The sequence below is a fragment of the Rhipicephalus microplus genome, chromosome 5 (assembly GCF_043290135.1).
Source record: "Rhipicephalus microplus isolate Deutch F79 chromosome 5, USDA_Rmic, whole genome shotgun sequence".
Taxonomy (NCBI): domain Eukaryota; kingdom Metazoa; phylum Arthropoda; class Arachnida; order Ixodida; family Ixodidae; genus Rhipicephalus; species Rhipicephalus microplus.
In genome coordinates this window covers 137,147,206-137,164,744 of record NC_134704.1, presented here as the reverse complement: position 1 = coordinate 137,164,744, position 17,539 = coordinate 137,147,206, and positions in this window count along the sequence as shown.

Below are 17,539 nucleotides of genomic sequence, written 5' to 3'. Positions count from 1 at the left end.
CAGCTTTAAAACCTTTCATTAGTTGTGCAACCTTGCACCTTGTATATTGAGAAACTTCCGTCACAATGTTGCGGAATAATCACCAACCTATCACTAAAGAGCGTGTACATGGTGGGCGCAGAAAAGGGCTACAAGCGCCGGCGAAGCAGGGGAGTCCGTGCCGTGACCACAGCGACGCCAGTGTTCGTTCTCGGGGCTAATAGGTGCTCAAGTGGACGAGTGAACAAAAAACGATGTTTCATTGTGTACGTGGCGGCCGGGGACCGGCCTTTGTCAGGCCATACTCGCATGTGACTGTAATGCATGCGTTTTACATAAGTACACTTGAATAAGGACATGCTTCGCTCATCCTATCGCCTTGAAAACACACACACACACACACACAAACACACACATGTATATATATATATATATATATATATATATATGTATATATATATATATATATTGTGAAGAAGAAAACGCATCGTTGGCAAGCAACATCGCCACCGCTTGGGTACTGGGTGCTGGGCTTCTCTCGCTCGGCTCGTGCTGATCATCGCCGGCATCTGCTTGACTGTTACTCTTTCCCGATCGTGTTTCATCGTAGGACCACCGTCGCAACAGTCGCCAATAAACCCTTTTTTAAATAGGTGGAGGGTGCTGACATTCCCCGTCGCCTAAACCTGGGTTCTGCCATTCGTCGTCGCCTAAACCTGGAGCTGCGCAACCGAATGCTACCTCCCATCATGGCTACCAATAACGCGCAACCTGGCTCTTCCACTCCATCCCCCAGCAACTCCGGCGTTCTTCGTTTGCGAGAGCCCAAAGTCTTTAGCGGAGCTGATGAGATCGTCGTGGAAGACTGGTTCGCTAACTACGAACTGGTGAGCGCAAACAACAAGTGGGATGACGCGGACAAACTGACTAACATCATCTTTTACCTCACTGACGTGGCCGAAATGTGGTATAAAAACCACAAAAACGACATTACGACGTGGTCCATCTTCAAAACGGCGTTTACTGACGTTTTAGGCCTACCCGCTGTCCGCAAGTCCAGAGCCAAACATCGCTCACCAGTTACGTCGAAGACATTATTGGTCTTTGTAACCGTGTGAACACCGCCGTGCCCGAGTCGGAGAAGATTCAACACATCCTCGAAGGGATAAATGACGGCGCATTTCAGATGCTCCTGGCACGCAATCCTGCCACCGTTGCGGAACTTGTGACTTTATGTCAAAGTTTGGACGAGTTGAGGAAGCAGCGCACCCTGACTCGGCCATTTTCCTCACACGCTGACTCACCATCTAGTCTTACTTCTGTTCCTGATTACTCAACAACCCTGCAAGAGATCAAAGTGTTTGTGCGTGAAGAAGTAGCTCGGCAGCTGTCGTTGATTCCCTTCACGCAGCAGCCGCCGTCCTCTCGTCTGCCCTCACCACTCCGCGACGTTATTGCCGTAGAGGTAGCTCAGGCTGTTCCCGTCGCTGCCCACCAGCAGCCTGTGGCTATGCCTGTTCCCCATGCGCTGGCTATGCAGCCCGTGGCCGCGCCTCTTACTTATGCCCAGGTGGTACGCAGCAGACCCCACCTGCAGTTTTTGCCACCCATGCCTGCAGTTGCTCCCAACTCTACCCCTCTTTCGACACCTTGGCCCACACCGCGAGTCAGCAATTTCTGGCGCACTGCTGACAACCGACCGATCTACTACGCCTGCGGTACTCCAGGACACGTGGCACGATATTGTCGTCGTCGCTTCCAATCGCAACACAACGCTACTTGGTCGTTACCGTATGACCCGCAGCCCACGCACCTACCTGCTCCCTATCCTTCACCGCAGTATGGCTACACTAATCTTCCCGAGTCTCAGTCACCCCTGCCCCCAGCTCCGACTCACTCTCCCCGCTCACCGTCTCCTCGCAGGCGATTTCTGTCCCCAATGCGTCCCGGACCTGCTTCCTCCAACCGGGAAAACTGAACGCCGCAGTTCCAGAGGCAAGAACTGCGCCGTCATCGAAACGCCCAAGCCCTCGCACTTCACCTGCTGACGTCGTCGCCATATCTGTCGATGGTGTTTCTACCTTTGCGTTCATCGACACAGGTGCTGCCGTTTCTGTTATAGCCGCCCAGCTCTGCCACTGCCTACGCAAAGTGACCACGCCACTCTCTGGACTATCGCTTCGTACGGCTAGAGCACAACCAGTTCGACCTCTCGGCACCTGTACAGCCCGCATTTTCATCCAAGGCTCTATGTACGTTGTCGAATTCATCGTCCTTTCGGTGTGCTCGCATGACGTTATCCTCGGGTGGGACTTTCTGTCACATCATCATGCCGTCGTCGACTGCGCACGCGCTGAAGTTCAATTTTCACACCTGTCTGACGAACCTTTGCACGAAATCCTTGAGCGGTCCACAAAACTCGTCGTACGCGAAGACACTGAAATTCCGCCAGCTTCTCTTGCCGTTGTCCCTGTTTGCTGCGATGACCATAACGATGCTACAGTAATGTTTACACCTTCCGACATTTTCATGAGCCGCAGAGCCGTTTCCTTGCCTTTAGCTACACTCGACGTCACTGCTGGCCGAAGCAATATTTTCGTCCACAACCCCCTTTCTGCACCGCTTACGCTACTTGCCGGCGAATGTCTCGGTCGAGTGCAGTACCTTGATTCCTCTTTATTCCTTAACATGCCAGACGAATCGTGCAATAGCGCCTCGACCAAACTTCATGCCCTTTCCCAACTGGAATGCTCATCGAGTGACACCTTCTCGAGTTCCATCGCCGACACCTTAAGTGCCCATGAACGCGCCGAGCTTCCTAATCTCCTCCAGCACTTCGCGAATTCATTCGACGTTTCTCAGCCGCAATTGAGTCGGACTTCCGCAGTGCACCACTACATTGACACCGGTTCGCACCAGCCATTGCGTCAAAGACCGTACTGTGTCTCTGCTGCAGAACGTCACGTCATCAACGACCAGGTCGAAGAGATGCTACGCCGTCGCATTATTCAACCATCGCACAATCCTTGGGCATCTCCTGTCGTTCTAGTTCGAAAGAAGGATGGATCGATTCGATTTTGCGTCGACTACCGGCGATTAAACAAGGTGACGCGGAAAGACGTCTATCCAATACCGCGCATCGACGACGCCCTTGACAACCTCCAAGGAGCCAAATTCTTCTCCTCCTTAGACTTACGATCTGGATACTGGCAGGTTCCTATGGCAGAAGGTGATCGCCAGAAAACTTCGTTCATTACACCAGATGGCCTGTACGAATTTAACGTAATGCCATTAGGGCTTTGTAATGCTCCTGCCACGTTTGAACGACTCATGGACAACACACTGCGTGGACTGAAGTGGTCTGTGTGTATATGCTACCTCGACGACATTGTCGTTTTCTCTCCTAATTTTCCTACACATCTGCTTCGGCTCCAACTGGTTCTGACGTGTTTAACCAACGCTCGGCTCCAACTGAATCTTAAAAAGTGCCGCTTTGCCGCGCGAGAGCTGTCCATCTTAGGGCACATCGTGTCCACGCATGGTGTTCGACCAGACCCTGCAAAACTGCGAGCAGTCACCGAATTCCCGAAACCTACTACACTGAAAGAATTACGCAGTTTCATCGGACTATGCTCGTACTTCCGGCGCTTCGTTCGAAATTTTGCGTCGATCATGTCACCACTGACCAACCTCCTACGCGGTGACGCAGACCTTTCATGCTGGTCTCCTGACTGCGACGTCGCGTTCGCCACGCTCCGTAATCTGCTAACATCTCCTACCATTCTACGGCATTTCGACCCAGCAGCTGCAACGGAAGCTCACCAGACGCTAGCGGGGTTGGTCTTGGCGCTGTCCTCGCCCAGCACAAGCCGGGCTACTCCGAATATGTCGTCGCTTATGCGAGTCGCACGCTCACTAAAGCTGAGGCCAATTACAGCGTAACTGAAAAAGAGTGCTTGGCGCTAGTGTGGGCGCTTTGCAAGTTCCGCCCTTATTTGTACGGTCGCCCATTCGACCTGGTAATGGACCATCATGCACTTTGTTGGCTCGCCACATTGAAAGATCCTTCTGGCCACCTAGCTCGGTGGGCACTGCAAATCCAGGAGTACGACATTCGTGTCATCTATCGCAGCGGACGCAAGCATTCTGACGCCGACGCCCTGTCGCGTTCGCCTTTACCTCCCGACTCGGCCTACGGAACCGCTGGTACCAACTCCGTCGCCTCTCTCGACCTCGACTCCTTTGCCAGTGAACAACACAAGGACCTGTGGATCGCTTCCCTTTTTAACTGTCTCTCTGGATCGTCAACCACTGCGGTACCACGATCTCTCCGACGTCAAGCTGCTCATTTCGCCATTCGTGATCGGCTGCTACACCGACGCAACTACGCCGCCGAAGGTCGTAAGTGGCTCTTGGTTTTCCCACGCAGCTTGCGATCAAAAATCTGCGCCTCCTTTGACGACGATCTCCAATGTGGTCATGCCGGAGTTTTCAAAACTTACGAACGCATTCGCCATCGCTTCTACTGGCGCGGAATGTATAATTTCGTTCGAAAATTTGTTATGGGCTGCCCTGACTGTCAACGCCGCAAATCACCGCCTTTCACTGGTCCGGTGCGCTTCAACCGCTTCCGTGCCTTGCCAAACCATTCGATCGGATCAGAATTGATCTCTATGGCCCTCTACCGACAACATCAGATTAAAATCGGCGGATCATAGTCGTTGTGGACCATTTAACACCCTACGCTTAGACCACCGCCCTTCCAAGTTCCACTGCGCGGGACGTAGCATCCTTCATTCTTCCTTGCTTCATACTACGACATGGTGCACCTCGAGAACTACTAAGCAACCAAGGTCGAGCCTTCCTATCAGAAGTCGTCACGTCTCTGCTTTCTGAATGCCATGTTTTTCATCGTAAGACCACGACATACCACCCGCAGACTAACGGGCTCACGGAAAGATTTAACCGCACCCTTGGCGATATGCTCGCCATGTATGTGACATCCGATCATACTAACTGGGATCGCATTCTTCCATTCATCACGTTCGCATATAACACCGGTGCACAGTCTACTACTGGATTTTCACGTTTCTTTCTTCTTTATGGACGCGAACCATCCCACACCATCGACACTCTCCTTCCATACCGTTCTGACACATCCGAATGCCCATCTGTGTCCGAAGCTGCCCGAAATGCGGAAGAGTGCCGTGAACTCGCACGCACCTTTACGTCACAAGAACAACAGCGCCAGAAAAAAAAATACCAACTCTTCACAAAGCCCCAGCTATTCCCCGGGATCACTTGTATGGCTGACTGTTCCTTACCAAACCCCCGGCATTTCCTCAAAACTCGTTCCAAAGTACGAGGGCCCATACCGCGTTTTGGAGCAAACCTCGCCGGTGAATTTTCTCATTGAGCCACTTTCCCATCTGATCACATGCGCCGGCGTGGACGTGACATCGTCCACGTCGCCCGCCTTAAGCCATATCATAGCCCTCTGCCTCAAGACTCTTAGGTCGCCAGGATGGCTCTTTTTCGGCGGGAGCAAACTGTGAAGAAGAAAACGCATCGTTGGCAAGCAACATCGCCACCGCTTTGGTACTGGGTGCTGGACTTCTGTATCTCAGCTCATGCTGATCATCGCCGGCATCTGCTTGACCGTTGCTCTTTCCCGATCGTGTTTCATCGTAGGACCACCGTCGCAACAAACAGTTGCCAATAAACCCTTTTTCATTATATATATATATATATATATATATATATATATATATATATATATATACATATATATATAATATTACCCCCTTAACACACAAAGAACGCTCGATTATGCGTCAGTTTAAAGATTGTTAGAAGAAGCCAGAGCTATTTACATCGAAGACTTGGCGCACATTCTGAGGCTGTTGCTGTTGCTGTTGCTGCGAGTCTGTTGCTCTCATACATTTGCTCTTTTTGTTGGTATTCCTAATCAGCATTGCTAGTGTCTTAGTCTATAACTATGTATCTGATACCCATTCTACAGCTTAGCGAGCGAATCATAGTTATACGTGCTTATGCCCATTTTAGGCAGCCTCATTGTGTTGGCCTTTTTGCTATCACTAACCATTGTCACAAATCACACAATTGTACTTCAAAACGCATTTTTTTGGCATGATTAGGCCGTCAACGGCCATTTCACCAGTAAGCACCACCTGTCTCTATGATAAGGAACACTTTTGAATAGACGTAGAGCATCAATACTTGTAGCATAAGAGTTGGGTGTTGCTATATTGTTTCTCACATCAATATTATCGTCGACCTCTTCAATGCATGACTTCGTAATATCCTCTCTCGAACGCGTTGCATCAGAGATTCGATGGTGTGATGGAAACCTCGTCATCACCTACTTCAGCTGCTTACCTTCGATCCCGGCACGTTAATTACCCATGCATTAGCGACGAAAGCACCAATTCGGTAGAAGGTCCTTGCGGATACGCTTATTATTGGAGCAGTCGCTTCCACGAATATGCATACTTGTGCACAGGCGCTGCAGAGGATCGATCGCTTCACTTTAGAATGCATCACGTGAGGAAAGGATGGCCTTTCATAAGCTTTTGTCTCGAAGGAAGCCAAATGAGGCGCCATATGAGAATGTTGCACTAGAAAGCTGACAGCGCTGCACGACTAGCACACATACTTTAAGTTTAATTACTGTGAATATCACGCTAAAGAAAGCAGCGAGAAATCTAGTAACTACAGAGTTTACTAATCGCTTGACGCGTTCGCTTACTTTCACTGGCACTTTTTGTATTGTTACAATTTAAGGTGTCACGGTTAGTAAAAGGTAATGCTATTGTACGTGACGACTTGTTAAAGATCAGTACTAAAGTCGACCGGGATACCTTATGCTACACTTGTGAGAGTGTTGTAAGAAATTTTATTTAAACTAATATTTTCTCAATTAGGTTGATTAAGTTAGAATGAACATTATGTGCAGACAGGAATGAAGGCGCCGTTTAGAAAGTCTCATAACTAGAAAAATAATTATCGAAATACTCCTGTTTCTTCTCTTTTATTTATTATATCATTGATCACGGTATCATAAGAGGCCTACACAAAAATGCCGCGCCTGAAGTTGATCAAGTGAAGATCCTCATAATAAATTCAGGTAAAACGTTAGGACCATCATCGGTAGCTTTGAAGGTTCATATAGTAGTTTTTGCTTTAAAGAAGTGTACGGTGTGTACTGAAACTTCGTAATCAAATCAGGGCAGTTCCAGAAACGTCCGACAAAGATAACTATAGAACACTGCCCTTGGCAATTAAGTGCCTTGGCACTTCGCAATAAGTTCATACTAGCAAGTTAACACAACACTTGGTACATCATTCATTTATTTTAATATTAAAAAATTTATTGAAATAATTAAATGCTTTTCATTATGTGCTATTATTCCTCAGCAAATACGATTTCACTGTCTTTCGACTTTAATGAGAGAGCTCCAGCATAAGACATTTTTTAATAAAAGTTGAGGTGCGATTTATACATTATAAATTATTTGACCTCTATACAGACCTACTTGCACTCTTCTATTGTCATTGACTACACAATTTCTTGCTATCAAATACCACTTATTTGCGTTTTTGCGAAAACCAGGCCCATGTGGTGCTGGCATAAACATAAACATGCTGGCATAAACAACACAACCATACGCAAAAAGACGGATTTTCACAAGTGGCTGAACTAATGAATAAAGATCATTTATGTACACCAAAAATAATAATGGTACAAGCACTGTCCCTTGTGGCACCCCTGAGTGTACGTCTAATTTGTCAGAAACGCATTCATCAACCATCACGTATTGGTTCCTTGTAGACAAATATCATGTAATCCAGCGGACAATATTGTGGTCAATACCAATTGTGTACGGATTCGTAACTAAATCATCATGCAGCACTACATCGAATGCTTTAGAAAAACCAAGAACACTGCATCAATCTGGCCCTTAGCATTCAGTGAAGTTACAAAATCACGAGTTATTTCGGCTAGCTCAGTTGAAGTGGTTAAGCCAAACCTAAATACATGTTGGTTGTCGTGAAGCAGTTTATTATCTTCCAGATGAGTCATAATCGTGCCCTAAATATTATGTGTTCTGATGGCGCTTGGTTGCTCATTGGCCGATACTATTGCTTACTGCCTCCAATTGTCTTAAGCATTTCTTCTTCCTGTGCACTTTTATATATTATTCATCATCCCTTGCATTATTCGACATAAGGTCCGTAGTTTGATCACCTTCGAAAGCGTTCGAGGACTTTGATATGTGGGGTTCAACATCCCCAAAATATCATATGACTATTATAAACGACGTAATGGAGGGCTCCAGAAATTTTGACCCCATAACGTGCACCCAAATTTGAGCACACAGGCCTACAGCATTTTCGCCTTCATCGAAAATACAGTATTCACAGCCAGGATTCGATCCTGCAACATGCAGGTCAGCAGCCGAGTACCTCAGCCACAAGACCACCGCGCCGAGGCGCAAGCGTTAGAAGACGATAAAGTATCTACAGCTATGATCTGTTCGCGCAGGGCTCCCTTTTGTTTCCCCAAACAAAAGTGATATTGTGCAGATAAGCTTTGTGATGTTTATTGAGTACAGCCCTTTCACCTGGGTCAATGTAAAGAATTAAGATGGCAATAAAGAGTGGTGGACTTGGGAATGGGAAATAACTACACACCAGAGCGCTAAATTTTTAATCATTGTCATATTTCTTGGAAACGCAATATATATCCAGAAGCCTTTGGCGTTGCGCAGAAAGACATAATATATACACTATATTTGCGCAGTGTTAATCAAAATGTCTGCCCACCGCATGCTTCGTGCAACGCCTCCTCTATTTTATCAATGACAGCCAAACGCGTCCGATCCAGCTGCTGCCACCTTCTCCACACGCCCTTTTCTGCTCTCGCCGATCGCCTAGCCTTCACGCGTGCTCAGTGGTGATAAGGGAGGGAACCCCTCATGCAGTGCCTTAAGATGGAAATCATATGAACGAATTTTTTGCTCAATTGTGTACAGATCGGTGGGGCAATGTATTGCATTCTTTGTGTCAACAATGTTATCGTTAACGCTGCCTCTGTAAAATTTACGCGTGTTAGATAGCGTGTTTCCGTACATGGCGCTATACGGGCAATCAACGGAGAAGCGGCACTGCAACGCTACTGCATGCGCCAACTTTTAGAGTGCCATGATGCGGGGGCGACATTGCTTCGAGCCACAAAAAAGGAGCATGAAGAAACAAATTTGACAGATGTATGTTATTGGAGTGGCAAACACGTATATCGCCTCTGCGTGGGAAATTACTCTCAGAAGCACGTGTTACGCAAGTAGCGCGTAAAAATAATCGGGAGTTTTAGAATAGTGCACCGCGAGCCTCTGCGGTGCGGTCGCTGCCACTGCGCATGTGTCATAACACGAGTCGGCGTTCGCGTCGCGGACCCCACGCAAAATATTCCAAATTGCGTGCGGCGATGGCGGCCCGCATGTGGCCCGCAAGCGCTGGTTTCGAGGCTACAGTGTCACTGCGATCGTGCGTTGCGGATTGCAGTAGGGCAAACGCTATTCTAAATCTGATAAGGCGCCCCCTACGCCCGCAACGCCCGCAGCGCTTGCAAACGGTATTCTAAAACTCCCTGATGTAGCGTGCGTCACGTCCCGACCAATCCCTTAACTAAGGCGGACAGTCAGCTCCCGTTGATTATCGCGCGTTTGCACTGACATTGAAAGAAATGAAAGAGGTGGTGCTTCGGAAAACCGACGATATCAAGTTTTAAAACAAGCAACTTATTTTACAGTTGGGGAGTGAAATTGATGTTGCACTAACGTAAGCATTTCTATATATGTGACTGTGCTACAGTTCGATAATCAACCGGCCTTCTTGCTGTGTGGGCGTTTTCAACACCCCTAGAATTGGCTGAAAACTGCATGCTTTGCAGTGCTGGGTGACTGCGTACGCCAATATGCGTGCTGTCATGGCCAGTCGCTCAGGCTGCCACTGGCTTGGCCGATCTAGCAACGTAAAGACGTGAAAGCAATCTGGTATACTACGAAAAGAAGTTACGTTGTCGATACTGGTTTGATGTGTTTCTTTGTTTGTTTTGTGCAAGCACAAGGAGGTGGATCGGACGTTAAGCATAGTAATTGTGTGCACTTCGTGGCTAGGCTGGACTAGCACGAGCTCTTGCTTCTCAGCTTTTGCTTTATGAGCACGTCAGTAAGTGCGTCATCGGGTATTTCTCAAGCAAGGCATTGCACCGTTTTCTGAATGTCTATCGGGACGTTGTCCACGCACTTGACCTTTGATTCCATACTGCATGCCCGTTGCTATGCGTTAAATGTCTGATGCTCATGAACGGAAGCTGCGAGCCGTATAATCGCTGCTTCTCCATATCTAAACCTCGGGGTAGCTTGCTGTATGCGTAGACGTTAACAATTCATGCCGCGATTTCGCCTGTATACGGAGGAGGAGCTTGTTGTAGACATGGCCGCTTCGCCGCTGCTTTCCTCTTGCTTCTTTGGTAGCTTGGTTTCTGCGTCTGCGTTGCCTGTCATGGGTGCGAGTGCGTTCACCCCCTTTTCATCCATGGCATAACGAGAATATTGGTTGGATGATTGCCCATATTAACTTCCCAGACCCTTATTAACCTGCCACAGGGAATCGGCCTTGAATTGGCCGGTGCCTTGTTATAGAAAATAATTTGTTTATAATCGCGAACATGATTTTATGTAAACAAATATGGTTTCATGTGCCCTCCTTGCTATAATCTCTGATTAGATTGGCTGCATTGTTATATTAATAAATAAATAAATGACAAAAGGTTTAGCATTACTTATTAAATAAGTCATGAGTTTGATTCCTGCGACAAAAAGAGAAAAAAAACTAACGTTGGTCGAGACTATGCTTGATTTGATAACATTTACATTCAAATCGTTTCGTATAATGTAGGAAATGGCTGCCGGTCTCGCAAGTGGTTCTGTGGCGAAAACCCAGCACGGTATATAGCATTAAAGAAAAAGAAACACCAGAAGGGGTGGATTTAATCCCTTCCTTTAGAGAGGGTCATCAACAGGTCTTTGAGGGATGAAGCTCCTTACGCCGTGGGTCGTACGTCATGTGTCGTCGTAGTAGCCAGTTGCATTGCAATGCATGTCAATAAAAACAATGTCACAGTATATCCACGGAGTGAATGATGATAAGTGAGGAATGCGTTCGTTCATCCCTACGTTCATCCGTCCATGCGTGCGTCCATCCGCACATCTATTCATCCATCCGTCCGCGCGGGCGCCGGTGCGCCCGTCCGTCCATCCACTTCGCCTCACTCCTCATCATTCACCTCTTGAATATGCTGTGACTTTTTTCAGTATAGAATGATTTTTTGGGTGCATTGTTTCATTATGAAATAGTTTTGAGCGCTAATAAGCTTCTCGGCAGGTGTACCAGAAAACAAGACGCAGCTTAACTCTAATATTGCGCGAATATACATGCCACCAAAAGTAGAATATATTTCTAAAAGACCTCGTATATTGGCCTCCACCGCACTTTGCTACCGTCTGGTTTCACACCCTCAGCGCGTTCATCGTCCGCCTTGTGGTGCTTACGACAACCCGATGTGCGAGTTTTCATTCCAGGAATAAAATTTACGAAATTTCTTTCTACCTTGACCTCGAAGCAAGCAGCTCTGAATTGTTTGCCCAATTTCTATGCTGACAAATTTTAGGTATACACGAATGACCCTACCACCCACAGTAGCTCCACTAGCGCCATTGTCAACCCATCGCGACACATCAACATCACCTACAAGCTTTGTCAAGTGAGCAAGTCGACTGGTTCGAAGATTGTTACCATGCGAGGTGCCGTCGAATACATAAAGCAACGATCGGCCAATCGATGAGAAGTATGTTACGACTCCAAGGTGGCTCTATACAGTGTCTTTCGTCGGCACTTCGTCGTGGGTCGTACGAACACCTCTTGGGGGAGATTAAAGAAATGCTGCATTAAATGACCGAAGTAGGATGAAATGGTGTGTTTCAGTGCATACCAAGTTATTGTGGTAACTCCCGCCACGACCTTGACAATGAAGCAGCCGAAAATGCACTCGTGTGAAGAAACCTTGTTTCTATACATTTCTCTGTAAGACCGACATTGCTAGATACTTAACTAAGCCGGCGCAAAACTCACATTCCAGAAGTGGCAATCGTCAGAGTTCGTACATCATCGACTTTATTCTCTCGACGCATCTGTACGACTGCAGATATCCCCTGGCGTTTCCTGGGAGGAAGGTACAGTGTTGTGCCGTGGGCGTAGCCTTCACCAATGCCTATTAGAGCATATTGGAGGATAGGGCCATCCCGCCGATGATATTCGTAAAAAGTCTTGTTCAACCACTATTTCACGGCGGTTTAGGCAGCGTACAAGAGTGACAATTCCTTCAAGGTACGAAGTATAGCCGCTGCCTCGACCTGACACTGATGCCATGATGCAAGTTCGAAAGTGCCGTGGTTCACTGATATCGAAACCCATCGCAGCGATCATTTTCCTACTTATGTCATAATCGATGGCCAAGAGATTTGGTTCTCGCTAGTCTCTCGGTATATTGACTGGACACTTTATGAAGATGAAATGGAGGGCACGTTCAGGTATGATTGCTCGTGTAGGCTAGAAGTTACTGCCGATGCACTGCAAGATTGTACGTGCCGTTTCACACACTAACTGAAGAATGCGGAGGTTGACATGGAATCAGAAAGGCTTCGGGCGTTACGTAGAGGCACTGAAAGAAGGTACTGGTGTACCAAGTTGCATCTTCATCACAGAGTAGCAAGGCGTATGCAGGAAAAGATGCAGAGCAAAGTAGAAACGCTGCAGTATCGAAAATAAAAAATTCCGCCATATCCACGAAGTGAATGATGATGAGTGGGCGAAGCTCCGGAGGTAAACCTGGTAAACCATGAATCCTCTGTACATTTTGCCCACTCGATTTTATTACATCACTCCCCCTAGCGTACGTCGCCGCACTAAATCGAACGATTGCCTTCAACCAATTACACGCGCCATATGTGACATCATTCCTATTTTATAAGATCTCGCGTCTTTCATCAACTACAAGTACCGCTTTCTAGTTATAACATCTTGCATCTTTTCATCATCAGCTACAAGTACCACCATCTAGTAAACACTACAAAAACTAAACGAGAGGTGGCTACATACAGGAGACGGTACCGCCATCTAGTGAACACTGCAAGAACTAAACTAGAAGTGGCTACATACAGGGGACGGTACCGCCATCTAGTGAACACTGCAAGAACTAAACTAGAGGTGGCTACATACAGGCTACAGGGGACGCACAGCCCACGCCCTAAGGAGCTTCGCCCCTAAAAATATTCTGCTGGTCACTTGACAAACGCAAGCCACTCTCTGTTTTATTGAGAATTCTGAAGGGTCATAATTCATGTGCCCAGCGATGTCCACTACGGACTGTGCTAACAAAATAACCCAAGCAAGCAATCATGTACTGAAATTATGTAAATGCTTACGACGATTATGCTGTATTCATATATCACTAAAGTTACTCTGGAGTCTACTCAGCTTCACTTAGACCACGTCGTTAGTATGAAAACGAGTGAGGTAGGTTGAGAAAAAATTCAATTACCTGGAGTCCCAGCGAGCCCACTTCAATGAGCATGAGTCTAAGTAAACCTAAAGAGCAAAATACATTTCAAGTACAGAGAAAGAGAGAAAGAGAGAGAGAAAACATGTATGATTCCTCCGTCTTAGCAATCGGTAAACCACGATGTAATATGTGTCCTTACAGAGGCTGCTTAGTGTTTACTATACAGTGATACAGGAGAGCTTGCAAATTACCTATTCATGTTTGACAACTATGTCACCGCTTAACGTGGATGAATTCATGTTGACGCTTCATACATCTCCATCGCGAGGACTAACGTACATCATAAATGCTTCAATAAAACCTTGTAGTCATAGATACTTGTGGTAGCTGAAGTAAATGGCGAGAAAGAAAACAGAGAAAACTATGTGACAGCCAGAATAGTGTGACTGATTGGATTTGATTGGAATTTGAGCTAAGATTGCCTATTGGCGCCATGTTAGAGCTGTTGGACTTCACTGCCCAACCAAAGAGAAACGCGATGCACGTCTTGATCTCCCTCTGACGGACCGCGACTGTTCGCGGGGCGTGCCAAAGTGGGAACGCGAACTTAAAGCCATGTGAAGCCAGGGGGTGGCGTCACAATGATTTTTTTTTGTGTGTGTGAATACATGCTATGAGCGACGCTGACGCTTGGAGGAAGGTGGCCTCCAGTCGCTGTATTAAGGCGTTGACAAAACTGCATTTAAGCTATTGGGAATGCACCGAATGGGACAGGAAGTTAGGAAGATTGCGTTTTAAGAACTAATCGTGAATGTCACTGCCATGATGCATTACTGCACTTTGCCTAGAATGGCGTCGAAGGGCAGCGGTAGGTATAAAAGGCGTATTTTCAACGCTTGCGAAGCGTGTAAATCTGGTGCAATGGGTAGTGCACCCGGCTTCTGTTATGCAGACCTAAAGATCGTTGGTTCGAATCCCGTTGACGGAAGTGTGCTCTTCTGACCGTTCGTATTTTTTTGGCGTCATTTCCGTGACGGAAATATGTCACTAAAGCCTTAGTGGACACCGCCATATAACACTTTTGAGGTAGAAGAAAGAGAACAAATGAAAATGTATATTTTTCTGAGATAAAAAGTTTTTAATGGAGGTGGCATTCAAATATGCATACTGTCGACCCAAAGGCACCCATCCCATCCACTCGGTCATACCGGCCTGGTAGTACGGCACAGCATAGCCTTATATTGTACCAGCAGTGTTTATTTACAAAATGATGCTTCGTTCTAGTTTCCTAGAGCCGTTGAAGGTCATTGTACAGCTGTTGAATATCGCTGATTTTTGTCTGTCGGAAAAAAAGAATCATCATGAGCAATCAGCTCTCGCCCTCTACATCCTCTCCTTCATCTTCGTCCAGTTCTGCTTCACTCATGGACTACGGGAGCCAATTTCTACGGTGAGGCCTGGAGTAACCGTGATAAGCACAAGTACGGAGAGAGAGAGAAACAAAGAAAAATCTTGTTCTTTAAGCCGAATAGGGAGCACGGTGAAGGGTCGACGGAAGTGAGAAAGCAGGAGGGATGAGGTGATCAGACGGTGAGAAAAGTGAAGACGAGATAGTAAAGCGTACCATATAAAGATTGAGAAATAGATAAATGTAGTGGAGGATGTGCAGAGAGAAACTAAAACAAGTAGACACGAAGCATTGAATCATGGGAGAGGAATTACTAAGGCACACCGAGTACATGCCAGAAAAATCTAAAATAAAAACTTCTAAAAAAGAAAATAGGATGCGAGATGCGAATGGGCCTCATTTAAGGTAGAAGTACGTGGACGAGGAGCTCTGTACTTCTTTTCTGAGGCCTAACAACTCGCTACCTTAAATGAGTCCCATTACCATCTCGCATCGTATTTTCTGAGCTCTTTGAAATAACTTACTTTCATTCCTGGCACGTTCTTCTCCCGCCGAAACACACATGCGCGCAGGCTGAAGTCGTTTTACGCTAATATATCTTCTTTTTAAATGTTCTCTCTTCTTTCTTCTCGACTTTTTTGCGCTGCAACTACAGGAATGATAGAGCGAACGCATTCTCCTTCACCTTTTTTTTAAATCTCTGCACTCCTCAGACAATTCTTTCAGGCTTTTGGGCTCCTCAGCGTACTGCTGGAGCCATTTCACCATGGAGTAGGCCTTTTTCTTTATATCATTAAAAAGTCTCCGGATACAGAGAAAACAATTGAGAAGTAGGAAGGAAAGCTGGAGAGGTGAAATAAATGAGTTGATACGGAGTTTGCGTGCGTCCACAAAATGACGTGACTTCCTTATCAGTTCTTCGTTGACCTCAGAATCTCTTGGCTGATTTGATCGAGTGTCACCCGCGGAGTGGAGGACCTAAATTACACGCCTCAGCAGAACTGCCCTCATGAAGGAAGTACTCCGGGCTGAAGTGCGGTTTGTCGACAAACAATCTTCACTACACATACGACAACCTTTGCACAGTTTGCCACTGAAAATGGTCCCCCAGGACCATCTTCCTGTCTCTTTTTTCTTCTAATGCTATCTTTTTTCTATTGCTATCTTTTTTCTATTTCAATTTTTTTCTATTGCACCCTCTTTCTCTCTCTTCAGCGCAACTCGACAGACGTCTCTTCCTTTAAGTTTCGAAAGGCAACTAAATAAATCGTAATAAATTTCGCCAAAAACTCGCACAGAAACGATGTAAAAGCATGCTGTTTTTCATGGCGAAGTGTTGGTTCTCTATTACGCTAAGACAAGCTATGTGTTTAGAGTGATTCGCTTTATTATTGCATCTTTAAATCTGTCAGCTAGCTTCGGTATTGGTCTTCTAAGCTTCGGTAAGGCTAAAATATTGTGCGAAAAATTTCAGCGTGACACAGGGACTACAAGCCAATAACATTGAAACTAGCGTAGAATAGGCAAATATTTTAACATGTTAACTAAAAAGTACTGTTCGGTACTACGCATGCACAATCTGTGTTGACAACTTGCAGGTGGTAATGGTGCACCTCATTAGGTTGAGTGCGTTAATTAATGCGCAAATGCGCAGTGCTGATTGCCTTTTGCGTGACTGGTAAATAAGATTTTCACGGAACAACAAACACCGAGTTCAAATGTCAATAAAGTATCTCGCGCATTGAAATGGGGCAGTACAATAGAGATTAGCTGATTTCTGACGATTGGAAGGACGACAAAGAGTACCACGCATTCTATCTGCCATCGATAGAATGCGTGGCACTCTTCTTTCTATCGATGGAAGCAAGAGAGGCAGCTGGTTCTTGCGATGATAAAGTACATGAAATATTGGTTTGCAGTAGCCCAATAAAGTGGTGGAGTGGACAACAATATGCACCAATATATACAATTCTTTTTGCTGGAACAGATTAAAAACAAGAACAACTTTTCTCTCGTAAGTGAAGCTTCTATGCGAATGAGTTGAAGATTGATGGTTGGCAATGCAGGAAGTTCAGCGGAATATTCTGCAACACATTCTTTGAAAGCTGAATCACCTTCGCTTGCATGGCAATGAGGTATAAGACGCCAGTACTTCGCCGAATTTGATCACATTATTAAAGCGCGGTTGGTGAGTAAATATAAATAACTACGAACGTTTAGGATTGTCACACTTCTGTAAATCGAAGTACGGGTAACTGGAAAGAAATTGAGGCAGAGTGAAGCGAAAAAAAAGCGATGAACTAAGGCCAAATTTCAACGTTTTAGTGAAGCCACTACAAAATTTAAGCTTTCACAGTTTCACTTAAGTGCAGCTTTACAATCAGTTAACACTTGTATGTCACTTTCCATAAAATGAAATAGCGACATGAACCTGATTGACCGGTATTGTGGAAAAGTGGTCGAGTTGGTCAGATTGAATACCTATGGTTCAACTGGCGTTCACACAC